The sequence below is a fragment of the Aythya ferina genome (genome assembly GCF_964211825.1).
Source record: "Aythya ferina genome assembly, chromosome: 2".
Lineage (NCBI taxonomy): Eukaryota > Metazoa > Chordata > Aves > Anseriformes > Anatidae > Aythya > Aythya ferina.
Window position 1 is genome coordinate 18,367,289 of NC_140297.1, and position 14,857 is coordinate 18,382,145.

Genomic DNA, 14,857 nt, shown 5'->3' on the forward strand with positions numbered 1-14,857 from the left:
TCAAGTTTATAAATGCAATGCCTTATTTTCATTTTCTTAGAGTTTTGAGACATAAATTGATACATTTCTGGCTAAAATCATTCATATTGAGGATAAACTCCTCTGATAGTATGGTTAGACCTTGAAGAGGTTATTATCTGTGATAACGTAATTAAATATTATAAAGGCTATATATGGTGAAACTGAGCTGAGGTGGCCGGGGAAGTTATGACACGGTTGTTTCCTCACAGCTGAACACTTGACCTTGGAACCACAGCATTTCTTTGTGGAAGTTTTCACAAGTGATATTAATAGGGAACTTCTGCGGCTTCTCACAGACTTGACAAGCATCCCCAGTGACCGTGTCCCTTGTTGTCTTTCTGCTTCATTACACGTGGCAAGAATGAGAGAGATGGAAAGAGTGAATGAGAATTTTAATTGCTTTGAAAAGAAAGATGAGCATGTCCTGTCCGTGTCCAAATTTATGCGGAGTCACTTGTTGGGTATCTAGCTTTTGGCCTGTGTGAGACAACAATGAAAGGGTTAACAGAGAATGTCATAGATAATTATTTTAAAGGTAATAAATAAGTAATTAATTTCCAGTCTGCATTTTGCAATAATCCAATATTGCTCCACTGCGTTCCATGGTGGTCTCACAACTCACTCTAATCAGATTGCAGATCTATCACGTGAAGTAAAATCCAGCCTTTAAATCACCCCTTTACTCTGAAACCCCCGTTTCTTCTCCAAAGATGCACAGCAGTGCTTCTCCCTTTGTACAGATGCAGACGCTGATGTTACAGAGTAACCCAGGTGGTCAGGCAATGGGCAAGAAATGAGTAATTTGTATCATGCTTAAAAAAACGAGCTTCAAAGAAGCTACAGATTGCATTTCCAATGGACAACATCATCTTTATTATTTACAAGGGACGTTCAGATTCTCCTTGCAATATACTTTTAAATGAAGTTTGGAAACTGTATTCCAAATATTTATTACAAAATAAAATATTGCCTTATCTATTCATTGTTTTCTACTATTTTCTCCCCTAAATAGCCAGGCTGGCTCAAGAGCTCTTGGCAGTGTAGGCAAAGCTGTGCACCACAGGGAGAGGCAACAGTACCATGACAAGGGGGACAGGATGGGACAGGGCAGTGCTGGGGAGCAGGGCTCGGCCCCACACTCAGTGCAGCAGCCATGTGAGACCCCAGATCCCATGCAGGTGATGCTTTGGGAGGGTCAACCCTATTTCTGAGGCTGCAACAGCCACTATGGGCAGCATCTGGCCTCTCCAGGACCACATCCTCCAAGTCAGCCTTGGCATTTTCAGGTTTGCAAAAGCCTTGATCAATTAGGAGTAAATTTTCACAGCTTTCTCTAAAAGTGCCTGGCAAACACAGAGAGTGCATCTCTGCTGCATCTTCCATCATAGCCTTTGAGCTATTTTTATTTTATTTTATTTATTTATTTATTTGTTGCATGAGGGCTGCTACTGAGAGCAAGAGGCAGATCTCTGGATGGTCTACTCCAGTGGGGACCGCTGGTTTTGTCTCACAGCAATGTGTTATTTCCCCTTTGTCTGGTGACTCAAGGTGTTTTAGTGCAGAGGATGCATTAAAAACCTCAGCAAACAGAGAATTAGCTGCGATTCTCTCTGTTATAATAATAAAATCAAGCAGCACTGCCAAAAATAATCATCTCATTTATGTATCAATCACAAGGCAGAAACTGCTCTGAAATTATCACCGCTTGTAGGAAATTGCCTTAACTGTACAGATAGGAGAACAAAATGCTGATTTTTGTTATCGTGAAAGAAAAACTCATACGTCCTTCAAGCCACCTATATTTCAAAGCCCATCTGAAGCCGAGCAGCAGCTGGAGCAGCTCCTCGCCGTCCGTCAGAAGCACAGGTGATGGATTGTGTGTACGCCCGCAGATCCCTGCCACCCCCCAAGCCAATCTCTTGGACCAGGATGAGCACAAACAGGGTTGCACAGGACCACCTGCTCTCCTTTGTGCTTCATAATGTGTTCCTCGAGCCCAGACGTGGCTGGGAATTTAGCGAATCCAAGTTCAGAGGAGGCAGCTAAGGACAGCAGGGTGTCACGCAGTGGGCTGCAGAAGAGGCTCATTTGTTTTCCAGTTGCCAGACTGCTACAAGGCCCTTCAAAACATGCCTTTTGCCTACCTGCTCAGCAAACACAGAATAATAAACACTAGTATGACCATGCAACAACCTCTGGCTTCAGCTTACACCAAACACAGACCAAGTGGCTTAGAGGAGCCTGGGCAGCAGCAGCTGCTGCAGAGAAGGAGCTCACAGCAGGACTAGGAAGCCTTTGTCTCTGTCTTCTGCACAAAGCCACACTTCTCCAGGCTCCTGAGAGATTTAATCGAGCTGGCAGGGCAGTTCCCAGGATGTCTTTCCCAGTCTTTTGCCTAAGTCTAGCTCACACCTTGCAGTTTCAGAGACCTCTCCCCATCATGTCGCACTGATACCTTGCACTTGGCATTCGTGGGCTGTTGTTGTACAGCTGCAGAGGGAAAATCACCCAAGAACTAAGTTTGTAGCCCAAGCTGAGGTCGCATCTCTCTGTAATAATGAGCTTTCCAGCACAACTGCCTAATTTCTTTCCATATTGAAAAAAAAAAAAAAAAAAAAAAGGGGGGGGGGGGTTGGAATACCAACTCCTTTTTACAGCTACTTTTTGTTTCCTGCTTTGTAGCTCAGGAGCCAACTTTCCACTTACTCCATTACTCTGCATCACGAACATTGTACTCTGATCTGAAGTTTTGCCAAATGCTCTCAAAAGCTATTGCACTCCCCTTGTACACCGTAACATTAATATCCTCAAACAAGCTCACTACATTAACAAGTTATGACCTTTCTTCCTTGCATATGATCGCTTTCCTGTCTTTTGCGCCTGCCTCTGGGTTGGTTTTCCATCACTTGTTTATTCCTCTCTTTTGTTAAGAACACGCTGAAGGAATTTCTTAATCACTCCAATTACAAATTCATATCTCTAATCTCCCTGAACGTTTATTTTTTCCAACCATTAAGGTTTTCCTTTGAATAACAGTTGGCAAGCAGCAAGGATTGTTCCTGCATCTGAAGTTACAGCTGAAATCCACACAGTGTCATTATATCCTACGATAAAAATGTAGCAGGATTTGTCTGATTGTTTCTAGTGAATAAAATGTAACTTGGAGTACATGCCAGAGTGGATGCCCTAAGCAAAAGCAGAGATAAACCCCAATTTAAACTGGGTCCTCAGAACTGACTCGGGAGCAGCTAAATTGCCATCCATTTTCTGTTTGAACCTTCATTTAAAAGCAAAAATCAAAATGAAAAATAAAAATGAAAGTAGAGAGAACCAATTTATACTTCCAGTCCAGCCCAAATTATCCAGGCAGTCTCTCTTAGTCCCATGTCCTTCCCCCCTGGCCTGACTCACCTGGTTTAAGAAGGGACAACCAGGGCAGGTGAGCCTCAGGGCTGACGGGATCCACGTTACTTGGCCATGGGAAGTGGGAGCAAGGGGTGAAGGGCACCAAGAGGCACTTCGGTTTGATGAGGGGCTGATTGGAGAAGCATCACTCAGACAGTTCAAGAGGGAGCAAATGAGGTGAGGAACAGTGCAGAAAAAATGTGGAAAAGGGAGGGGAGAGAGAGAAAAGCTTGCAATGTGGTTTCTGTTGCTTCTTATTAGCAGCACAGCTTTTATATTCCTTAAGGAAAGTATCTCAGTGCTGTCAAAACAACCAAGAACATCAGCACAAGTCCTCACAGGTTGTCTTATCTGAGCAACACACATCTGTCAAGGTGCATAAAAATCAATAGGTGGTAGCAAGTTTTCACATAAGATGTCAAGTAGGTGAGGAACCAAAGCTGCAGCCCCTTCTACCCATGCAGCAGGGCACCGCGGAGGCCAGAGGCAGGGTTTGGATGACTCCAAGAGCTGCCATTTAGCGAGGAGGCTCTGGCAAACACCGGGAGCTGTACAGTGCCACTGCCTAGCAGAACAGTGCTGCACCCGGTCGAGTAACCAAAATGAGAAGCAAGCGGGCACGGTGCACATAGGGGAGCCACAGAGAGTGCCAGATCTGTGCGGTGATGCTCTCGTCACTTGTGCAGCTGCTGTTTTGAGCCCTGTCAGCAAGCGTGGTGTCCCTGGGGCCAACTGCCTCATCCCACCTGAGCCCGCGGATGCGGCAGCCTGGTGCCCACGGGGATGCACACTTCCTTTGGCACGGCTTCTGAGATGCATCACACACGATGACGTTCACAATGGACATGATATTCTGTGCATACTGAAATATGTATCACCTATACACGTATACTTTATTTTTTTTTTGTGCATACATATTCATTTTCTCACATTTTCTGTCTCTCAAAACACAGAGCAAACTGAACAAGACAACCTGAGAACATCCACAATCTGGAAGAAGTCACACAGCACCAGTTAAACAGACTGATAAAGTATCAATGCTCATCCCATATTAAAAAACAACTTCTGAGTTTAATTTTTTTTCCAAAGCTTTCTTTTTTCATCTTAGAATTATTGCCAAAGTAGGGGGGTTTCCCTGGTATCTGGCTTAGTCAGGAATTTACACAAGTCTCTCAAGAAAACCGCAGCTCCACTTTTTTAGTGTGATTTTAAAGCTGGAGGTGGCCTGTGTTATCACCATGGCCCTGTTTAAATGAATTGTTCAAGGGGTCAGACTTCCAATCTTGGGCTTTTATTCACAAGTACTTGGTCGAACTGTGTCCAGCTTCTGACTGTTCACTAGATCTGACTTTTTCTGCTTTCCCCCCCTATTTGCCTTCAATATATTGAAGTCTGATTTTAAAAATAGCTCTTCTCTTTTGTGTCATTTACTTACAAATTTGGTGAGAAGGAAAGCAGGAAAAGAATAAAGCATACCTTAATCAATCTGAACAAAAGGAAGAGCTGCAAAAATTACCACTTTCAAGCTTTCTGAGAAAGATACCAGCTTATCAAATATCAGCACACTCATGCATATTTGCCTCTTCTGCTCTTGGGTGAAGTTACGGTAACAAAATAATGTCTTCTGGTTTTCCATTTCGCTGAAAATTGTTGCGTACGTGCACCTTTCCTTCTGTTCAGAAGTGGTAAAATCCTGCTGAGAGCTGTCAAAAGCAGAGTTAACAACAATGCAGTTCTCAGAACTTAGGTGTGAACATTTCAAGCGATACCTGATAACAGAAGGGAAATAAAACTCTTGACTTGCAGTCCAAGCAAGCAGCCTGAAAGAAACTTTATTGTATTAACCACAAAATTCCCATTGCAAGACATGTATTTGTGTTTGTTTGCTTTTTAAACAATGCTATTCTGGTACTTTAAGTTGTAAGAGAGAGCTAAATTTACTCTACAAAGACTAATTTTAAATTCTTCTGTGGAGAGGAAATACATAAATTAAAAATGATTATGCTAAAATGGCTTCATGATAATATGTGATGGTGACGAGTCTGAGTGTGTTACAGACATCTGCTTTGCAAGCAAAAAAAAAATTATCAAGGCGGTCTCAATGACACTCCAAACATTGCTGTTATGTGGCTTATTTCTTCTCCATATTAATCTCCCTACCCTGTAAAAACAGACCTATAAACCACACCATCACTACCAACATCAGATGTGAAAATGGAGGGGGGAAGAAAAGGAAATACAGTACCAACAGCAGGGAAATCAGGAACATGGGACGGACTGGGCAGTTGTCTCTGGAAAATTGGAGGCCACCACATAAAGTTGCTTTCATAAATTGATCAAAATGACAAATTAGGGTGACAGGCAGTTCATAGGGGAAAGTTAGGGGATACGGGAGGTTAAAGATACCAATTTTTGCCTTGTTGGTCCTTACCACATGGCTGCAGTAGCCATAAGGCACAATAACTTGTCAGCTTCTCAGCTGTACAATTACTTTTAGGCTGTTCCATTTATACACAATTTGATCAGTGAAGCAGATCATGCAATTAATACAAGGAACAAAAACTCATCACTAGAGATGTGGCTTCTGCTGCCCCTGAACTGACTGAAAATTACCAAGAACCAGCCCCCACCAGGAGGTAGCAGACCCACTCTTCACCTCCTAAGCTTGGCACAACAAGCTAAGTGCTCACAGAAGGCAAATTTCATTTTGGATGGAATAAAAAAAAAAAAAAAATGTAGTTTTTATTTCTTCATTTCCCGCTGTCAGCTGTCAGCTGTGCCTTGCGGAAATGAGTAACAATTTATGATGCCGGGCACTAGAGAGATCTTAGTAGTTTGTGAAGTAGTTTCCATCTAGCTTTCGCAGCGGTTCTGTGCAGAGCAGGAAAGTTCACTTGGCACTCAGGATCTTCTGGCTCAGTTTTGCCACTCTGCGTTTGCAAAAGAGGTTGACCGTGTATGACATCTTTAGTACAGTAATTCCACTGCCAGTGTAATACAGCAGATAATTGTGCCTGTTTTCTATTCAGGTGCTGTAGAGAGGGAAGGGACCAGTGCTTACAACCATCTATTTTCACAACATAAAGAAATCAGTAGGAGCTTTATCACCAGCAATCAAGGGGCCCGAGGAACAGAGGTGCTGGCGATTCAGGTGCTGCACATGTCCTGCAATCCAGATTTGAAAAGTAGCTGTAACAGCTCAAAAATGTAACATCTCTTTGCTTTTCATAAAGGAACATGAGGGTTGCCTTTCTGTTTTCAGTAGTCATATCTTCAGCACCCAGTGTAAATTCAGAGACTCCAACATAGTGCTTTGATACTAGTGCTAAAATACAATGGTGTGAGTGCTTGCACAAAGCATAGTTTGGGATTATATGACAGTAACTGACTACTTTCAAAAACACATACTTCTAGATTTCCAACACTGAGGATGTCAAAAAGAGAGTGGAAGACATGATGTTACCAGCTTGTGAAAGCAAACTGTGTTGCACCGTGACCCTTTGCACCCTGCCTTCTTAAAAACCTCATGGAAGAACTTCATAAACCCAACTTCCTTCCAGTAGGCGATCCTGGTCACTTACTGAAGATTTCATTAGCAGTACGATTATTCGAGAAAAATCTTTCATCAAAAACGTAACCCAGAGTGATAAATCACTCAGAACAATAAAATCACTTGCATGAACAAACACAGCTTCTATCGGTAATTGTGCTTGCTTGCCCTAGGCATGTTTGTTACATATGGGAAGCAATAATGCTTGTGGTTACTATTCCCAATATCACATTTTTCTTTCCCAGTTCACACTTATTCATAGCAATGCTTATCCAGCAGCAGTTATATAAGATGCAATCCAAACATTCATAATCAACCTCTCACAAACAATAAGCTGCATTAAATTAGCCCCTGACGTGCTTTGTACCAGCAAAGTAATTTGCAGATCCTTTATGAAATATTAGTCCTACTATTTGACAGCAGCCATTATGGCCATTTTTTTCTGACAGCATTATATGCAAGGGCTTGGTTATATGATCTCTCCGTGGCTGTCACCTAACTGAGAGATCCTCAGACAAAAGCACAAGTTTGGTTTCATTATTTCCCCTTTTCTGGGAGCAGGAGTACATACCCATCTGATCTGACATCATAAGATGTCCCAGAAGCAGCACGAGAAATGGCTGAGATCACTGATTTCCACTGGTTGTGTCCATCATATCCTGTTCATTACAGCATTTCTGGGGACCCTAAACTGTGCTTTTGCCTTGATTAACTCATTTCGCCTGTTAAGTTGTGTGTACTGCTTACTGACAGTTCTCCAGGATAAGCCCTTTCCACGTGCCAACCATCAGCCTTTGAGAGCAGAGGATGTTGCTTTCCTTAGTATTTGGGGTTTTCCTTTTTAAAAACCTCCTCTGTAGGATATGCTTCTTGCTCTTCTCTGTGGAAACCTGTCCACATCTACTCAACTAGTGCCATGCCAAATTACAAAAAAAGAAAATTCTGTGTGTAATTTAACTTGAAAAAGTAATGGCAACAAATCAGTATTACAAATCATTTACTTTCTTATCAACATTGATTTCATAATTATCATGTATAAGTTCCTTCCTAGCGCCTTTTCCACATCCTTGAAATAGTCATTTCCATTTCACCATACTTCTTGAAAACTTGCAGCATGTAGGAAGCGTTCAGACCTTAAAAATTTACTGGTAGTCAGCTCCAGATATTATTAACTCACAAGGTCTGCCTCTGCAGTCCTTGTGCCACGTCCTACCGGCAGGTAGTTTCTACCGACCTGATAACTACAAAAACATGTGTTTTGTTTTGTTTTTCTGACAATTGTATTCAGCAGACAGTATTTCATATTTTGTTTTGCACAGCCACCTCGGAGAGATGATACAGGTATAACAGCATGTTAAGGAAAAGAACAGCTGCTGAATGTCAAAGCAGTACCCGCTCACTCAGCGAAGATTGTCATTAGTGTCAGGAACGGAGGCAGCCACTTCTCTGTCCACTCAGCTGTGGTAAACAACAGGAACCAAAACCAGAGGGGCTGATGCATCAGCGGGAGTGGCACATGGAGCAGAAGGATTAGTAGGAAATGTACACAAGCATTAGAGAAGATATTCTAAGGCCACAAAAGTTTCTGTACCACAAATCTAAAACTACCAAGACAAGGAAATGTAGTCTATTATAGCTCTCTCTGTTGACTTGAAATAGACTTGATAAAAAAATTACCCAAACTGCATTTGATTCCAGTTTAAGCATGAACTTAAGGTAATGTCTTTTTTCCAAACCAAAGCAACTAGGGCACTAGCTAGAATGATTACTTAGCTCACGTCTGATCTTACAGAGTCAGCAAAAATAAGCAAGGTAAAATGAGGACTTTAACCACAGAAAAAGAAACGTAAGTATAATAAGCATGTCCCTGGTGTATTTGTATTGGTTTGGTGGGTTGTATTATGCTCTGTTCATGATTGCATTTAATTTAAGGAAAAAGAAAAACAGAGTATTGGCTTTTAGCACGCAAAGATAATAATAAACCAAAAAAGGTAAAGCCTGAAAGAAAGCAGACCTGCCTGTGGGCTCTGTTATCAAGTCTGAATGACGAGTATTTGAAAATACATTGGTTGGTCATTTCAACATTAAGCTATGAATAATCCTCCCTGCACAGCAGGGCACAGTATTTATACTGTGGTTTTCTTTGAATACAGTTATCTGCTCTTTCTTATACCAAAACTCAATACAAACCCCATACCCTACATCACATTCTAAAGCCCGAAGAAATGGGGTTTGCATGTACGATAATGGCATTACATGCGCTCTTTATTTAAATAATAAAGAATTGAATGTATTTGTTTGTATTAAAGCAAAATTGTTTCAAGATTTACAGTTGAAAAGTCTCTAACAGTATACAATGCTATGAATTAATGTGTTTCTTTGACCTGGAACCATCATAAAATTCTATATACCCCACATATCAATGAACACGAAGGTTTCTTACAACAGAGTTTTAGTCAAATTTCTATTAATTAGGTTTTCTAAAAAATGAAAACATAAAAGGCTTGTATAACATCACAAGTGCTTATGATGGCCTTTAATTTGATAGCCTTCAAAAACTGCAGAAAACTGTCTAGCAAATTTCTGTTAGGAATGCCATCTTGTGGTTAAAACTGTATATAACCACGACTCCAGGTAAACTTAGCTAAATTTTTACCTGCTAAATATAGTTTATACAGAAATGAGGTACTCATATATGACCCTTCAAAATCTACGCTATTCATTTATTAACCATTCTGGATGAAAATGTCTGTGAATATGGATTTCCCTTCCTCATCTGTATACAATGCTAATTAATTATGCAGGGAGCACAACTTTCATTAGGAGATGGTATGCATTTATTAGCATTTTAAACAGAAACAGATTGCACATGCATTTAGTAAAAAAATAAATAAATAAATAATAAAAAAAGAGCCCACTTAATGCCTACTTTATTTAGATATAACTTAGTGGATTAGTTTCAAACGTAAGAAAATACGAGCATTTTTCTCAAAACATTTCTAGAAAAGAACCCTTTTGCACATACTACCTCTGCTAAGCTTTATGGAACATCTCTGGTTGCTATACAAAAGGTCAAGTTGAACTATAAAAAGGAAACACTGGATGTTTCAATTTGTCTTAAACAGATCTTATCGTGAGCTGAAAATGAATTGAAAATGGCTGTTGGATCACAAATCGCTCACTAAAGCACAGAGAAATGCCAGGTAAACAAGAATAGAAAGAAGGGGTCCAAAAGCATCTAATAATCTCTAAGAGACGTCTAATTTTTAAAAGCTGAGAAAAACAAATAATCAATAGCTACATTCAATACAGCTGACATTTTCATAGGCAATTCCCTACTACTTATGTTCACATAATTTTCATAATGAAAGTATGCATTACACAAACCATCACAACACATATTGTATAATGAAATTTAAAACTAATGAGCCATATCCTAATAGCCATGAGTCAAGTCAGGATGTGCATTAGTAGACCATTTGCAATTCTCTAGTGGCAGAAAGAACAAGGCTAAACATATCCAGTAGCCCATTTAGAGCACAGCTTGTTCTTTGTACTGGTAACAGTAGAGCAGAACTGAAATGAGTTTGCAATCTTTAACGCTCAGGCAGGCCTCTGTGAAACATTGTTCATACTTCTGTTAGCATGTAAGTTACTCCTGGGGCAGCCAAAAAGGACTGCTGTGATTATTTAGCTTGACCTCTTGCATAACATGGATCTGGCTCGCCTGAATTTCTCCTCTATCAAATCACATCTGTTCAGAAAACCATCTAGTACTTCCAGACTAGATAAAACTTTACCAATCTGTTAACTGCCTTTACTTCTTGCAATGTGTCTAGCTGTATTTACAATCACTCGATCACTTCTCCTCTGCTAGACTGAAGAGACCTTTATTTTATTAATAGGCTTTTGCTTCAATAATTTTCTTCTATGCTAACTTTCCTTTCATTAAACTTAAGCAGATTCTATTTACCAAGACTCTTGTGACATTACCTTTTTAATCTTTTTATTGCTCTTACAACTCTTTTCTGTCCAATTTTCTAGTATTACTGGAAAAGTTAGGCACAGCATTCTTGGAAAAGGTTGTATCAAAGTGAAATACAGACAGCAGCATTACCTTCCTGTCAACATTCCCATTTCTAGACCTGAAAATCTCACTGGTCTGTTTGGCCACAAGGCATGCTGACAATTCAAGTTCAGCTGAGCATGCACCCCACCTCCAGGCACTCTTCAAAGTCAGCATTCCCTACAACACAGTGGTCTGTTCGGTAAGTATGACCTCAAGCCTCTGCTCCTAGAGACATTGTTCTACTTTAGGCCATGGTAAAATGCAGATTTTTCACAGCTCCCTACTAAATAATTCATCCTACTCTGTTTAAGTGGCTCCTCGGTATTTAAATTTTGTGGCATCCGCAGACTTGAGCACTCATTGTTAAACCTTCCTTTGTGTTCTCAACAAACTGATGATTAATAACCAAAACCTGAGTGAACTCATGTAACAAATCTGCGCAGTCACAGCTGTCCTTTCAGAATTACATTTTCAGATCTCAATTAGCATCATGATGAATTCTAAATTGGATGATAATACTTTACATATTCCTATAGCAGTAAGTTATTTAAAATAAAAGAAAAATTAAGGTTTGGATCTAGATTTGAAAATCTAAGGGTACTCCAAATAGCAGTAATGAAATATCTAAACATTAGAGCAAAAATGTTTCTGCTATGTAACTGATTTTGTAAAGCTTGGGATACACTTTCCATTAAAAAAAATGCATTCTTTTGTAGCACAGGAAAAAATACTGTGGTTTCTCCACTTAGTTAAATTGTACATAAACAAGTAAATCAGGTGCTTTCTTAATTCTGTCAATCACTTACCACTTTATTTCCTATGCATTAGCCTCCTACTCTGTGCTCTGTTCCGAACCTTGCATCCATTTTATTACACCAGTCATGGAAGTATCCGAAGATCACCTTTAAGAGCCATCAGAGAATAAAGTCTTCTGGAATAAAAGGCAAAAACAGTTTAGATCCACCTGTACACCTGAAGATCCTCGACAGTTAAAATACCTAAGCTGGAGAGCAAGACTGTGACTGATAGCTTTTAGTCTGGTGCCTTCTGAAAGATCTTGCTGAAGCAACAGCTTCCCGCTTTTGATGAGCATGCTGCACATGTTTTATTAAGTATTATGAAAAAACACAGTAACATTTACTTCCTTCTCAAAGTGCTAACATACATTTGGAATTACCTGTTCATGTTAATTTACTGAAATTCAAAGCTCGTTGTATTAGTATTTCATCCATTCAAAAGTATGGTTTACATACCCAGAACCTTGAAATCACACTCCAAGTAAACCAAAGCACTGCTCTCTAAGCCAACTGTCACCAGACAACCAGTTTATCACCTCCATTGAACTAAGTATGAATAAGAGAAAGATGTAACTGGAATATATTTCATTTTCAATAAAAATTCTGCAGAGGACAGACTTTCCACACAGCACCAGTTAAATCTGTGATGCAAACCAAATAAAGTGTTTAGACATTTGCTATTTTTGTGTCTTTTTTTTTTTTTTTTTAATGTTTCTTGTTGTTGTTCTTTGTTTGTGTGGTTTTGTTTTGTTTTTACATACTTTCCTTCCAGGATGCTGTGAAATATCTCACATCTGTCAGTCTCAGCAGAGGGAAATCACTAGATCGATTACCATATACCTAGCATTCAGGTAAACTCATAAAGGAGCACATTTTTTTTTTTGAGATTTAAGAATACGAAACTCTGAAACTACCTCTCTCAGAGGATTTCCTTTGTATCAAACTGATAAGACCATATCTGCAAAGAAATGCTACATCATTGATCCTGCTGTGTTTATTTAGAAGGAATGCAGTAGAAACAAACAACTACACACATACTTGAGGCATGCAAACATGATATACTTAATAACAATGTGCATTCCTGATGTCTTCGAAGAGCACAGTTGATGTGTTGAAAAACAAGACTCTTCCATTCAGAGTTCCATCTGCTAAAATATCCCATCATCTCAAAAACATAACTAACAATTCTTTTTAAATTCACACCAAGAAAACAGAATTCTCTTCTGAAATCAAGCCTCACTGCTCTGTTGACACTTTACCAAAAATCACTGTCACCATGACGAGTGGGACCAGGCCGCACCTCGAGTGCTGCGTTCAGCTTTGGGCCCCTCGCTACAAGGACATCGAGGCCCTGGAGCATGTCCAGGGAAGGGCTACGAAGCTGGTGAAGGGCCTGGAGCACAAATCCTGTGAGGAGTGGCTGAGGGAATTGGGGTTGTTCGGTCTGGAGAAGAGAAGGCTCAGGGGAGACCTCATTGCTCTCTACAGCTTCCTGAAAGGAAGCTGTGGGGAGCTGCGGGTCGGCCTCTTCTCACAAGGGAATGGCCTCAAGTTGTGCCAGGGGAGGTTCAGGTTGGAAATGAGGAGACATTTCTGCTCAGGAAGAGCAGTCAGGCACTGGGACAGGTTGCCCAGGGAGGTGGTGGCGTCACCATCCCTGGGGGTGTTTAAGGAAAGGTTGGATGTGGTGCTTAGGGACATGGTTTAGTGGGTGAGGGTCGTAGGGGGACGGTTGGACCAGATGATCTTGGAGGCCTTTTCCAACCGTAGTGATTCTATAAAGGCAAGCAATGAGCAGCTGGTACGTCTGCAAGAACTACAAAGCATTTTCCATATAAATACTTTTATAATGGAAAGTGTAAATATAGGTGTTACAAACCGTTCCTCGTTACATTTGCCTTTAAGATTTTTCATGTGGCAGTGTTCAAAGATTTATTTATACAGAAAATAGCTTAACTAAAGCTATGCTATCACTCCAGGCCAACAAAGCCAGTAAAAATGCATATATATACATGCTCCCACTCTCTGTAAACCTGGCTGACATTGATTTAGACTGCAAAATCCCATCTTTAAGCAAATAGGAGCAAACTGTGTACATCAAACCCAAACACCTTTGAGAATCCTACTAACCATTAGAATGTAGATTTGCTTTGGTGCATCATAAGTACACCATTTTTTCTTATAGAAAATATTATGTGACAGAATTCAAGGTGTACAATGTCTGCAAACAACAAAAAACAGTACTTGTGTTCACTCTGAACAGTTAATGACCTTTGAATCTTCTGTAACACAGCGAGAAAAAAACCTGCACAATGTTTGTTGAACTACGGTATTTTGCTGAATGACATTTAGAGAAGCTGGGCTGGGAAAGGGCAAAGATTGCTTCCCTTACTGTCCTATCCTATACCCCACAGCCAGTCACAGCAGTGAGCACACTGGAAATTTTTTCTCCTCTCCCATTCCTCCAGGCCCAGCAGGTCAAAGCAAGAGAGAGGACTGTACGTTGCAGCTACCACAACACAGCACCAGCACCTAGTCACAAATACCATGTAGATTTGGGATCGTGACACTACTGCGGTAATTTAATAGCACCCATTAATAGGATCCACAAGCAGACGTGGCACACAAAAATAGTTCATTTAAGGTATGACAAATGACAAAGCCCAATTCTTTTTTTTTTTTTTTTAATAATTAATCAAGTATTGTACTGTTAATGAGTTTAGACATTCTGAGAAATGTACTAAGACCGTACATGCTCCTCAATCACTATCTTTACTTTCATATTAAAAACCCTTCAGTACAACTGCTCATTTCTGTACTTATTTGATTCAAGTAACCATATCACCTGTTACAGTGGTTCACATGGTAAGAAAATATTAACTAGGAATTTCACTTTTTTCTTCAAACCAAGCTTGAGTTACAGCCATGAACTTTGAAATATCAATTGCTTGTCGCGCCAAAATAAATCTGCTGTTAGACACATAGTTTAGTTCTTCCTGATTTATCTAATAATCA

The 14,857-nt window shown here is 40.2% G+C and overlaps 1 protein-coding gene across 1 annotated transcript in view; it reads right to left on the reverse strand.

Annotated features, from left to right (window-relative positions):
* Positions 1 to 14,857, reverse strand: part of THNSL1 (threonine synthase like 1) — a 23,886-nt gene continuing 9,029 nt past the window's right edge. Inside the window, exons 5-6 of the transcript XR_014690605.1 lie at positions 3,433 to 11,976; positions 1 to 498 (exon numbers count right to left, since the gene is read on the reverse strand). The gene's annotated coding sequence lies outside the window, so the exon portion shown is untranslated. The remainder of the gene's footprint in view (positions 499 to 3,432; positions 11,977 to 14,857) is intronic.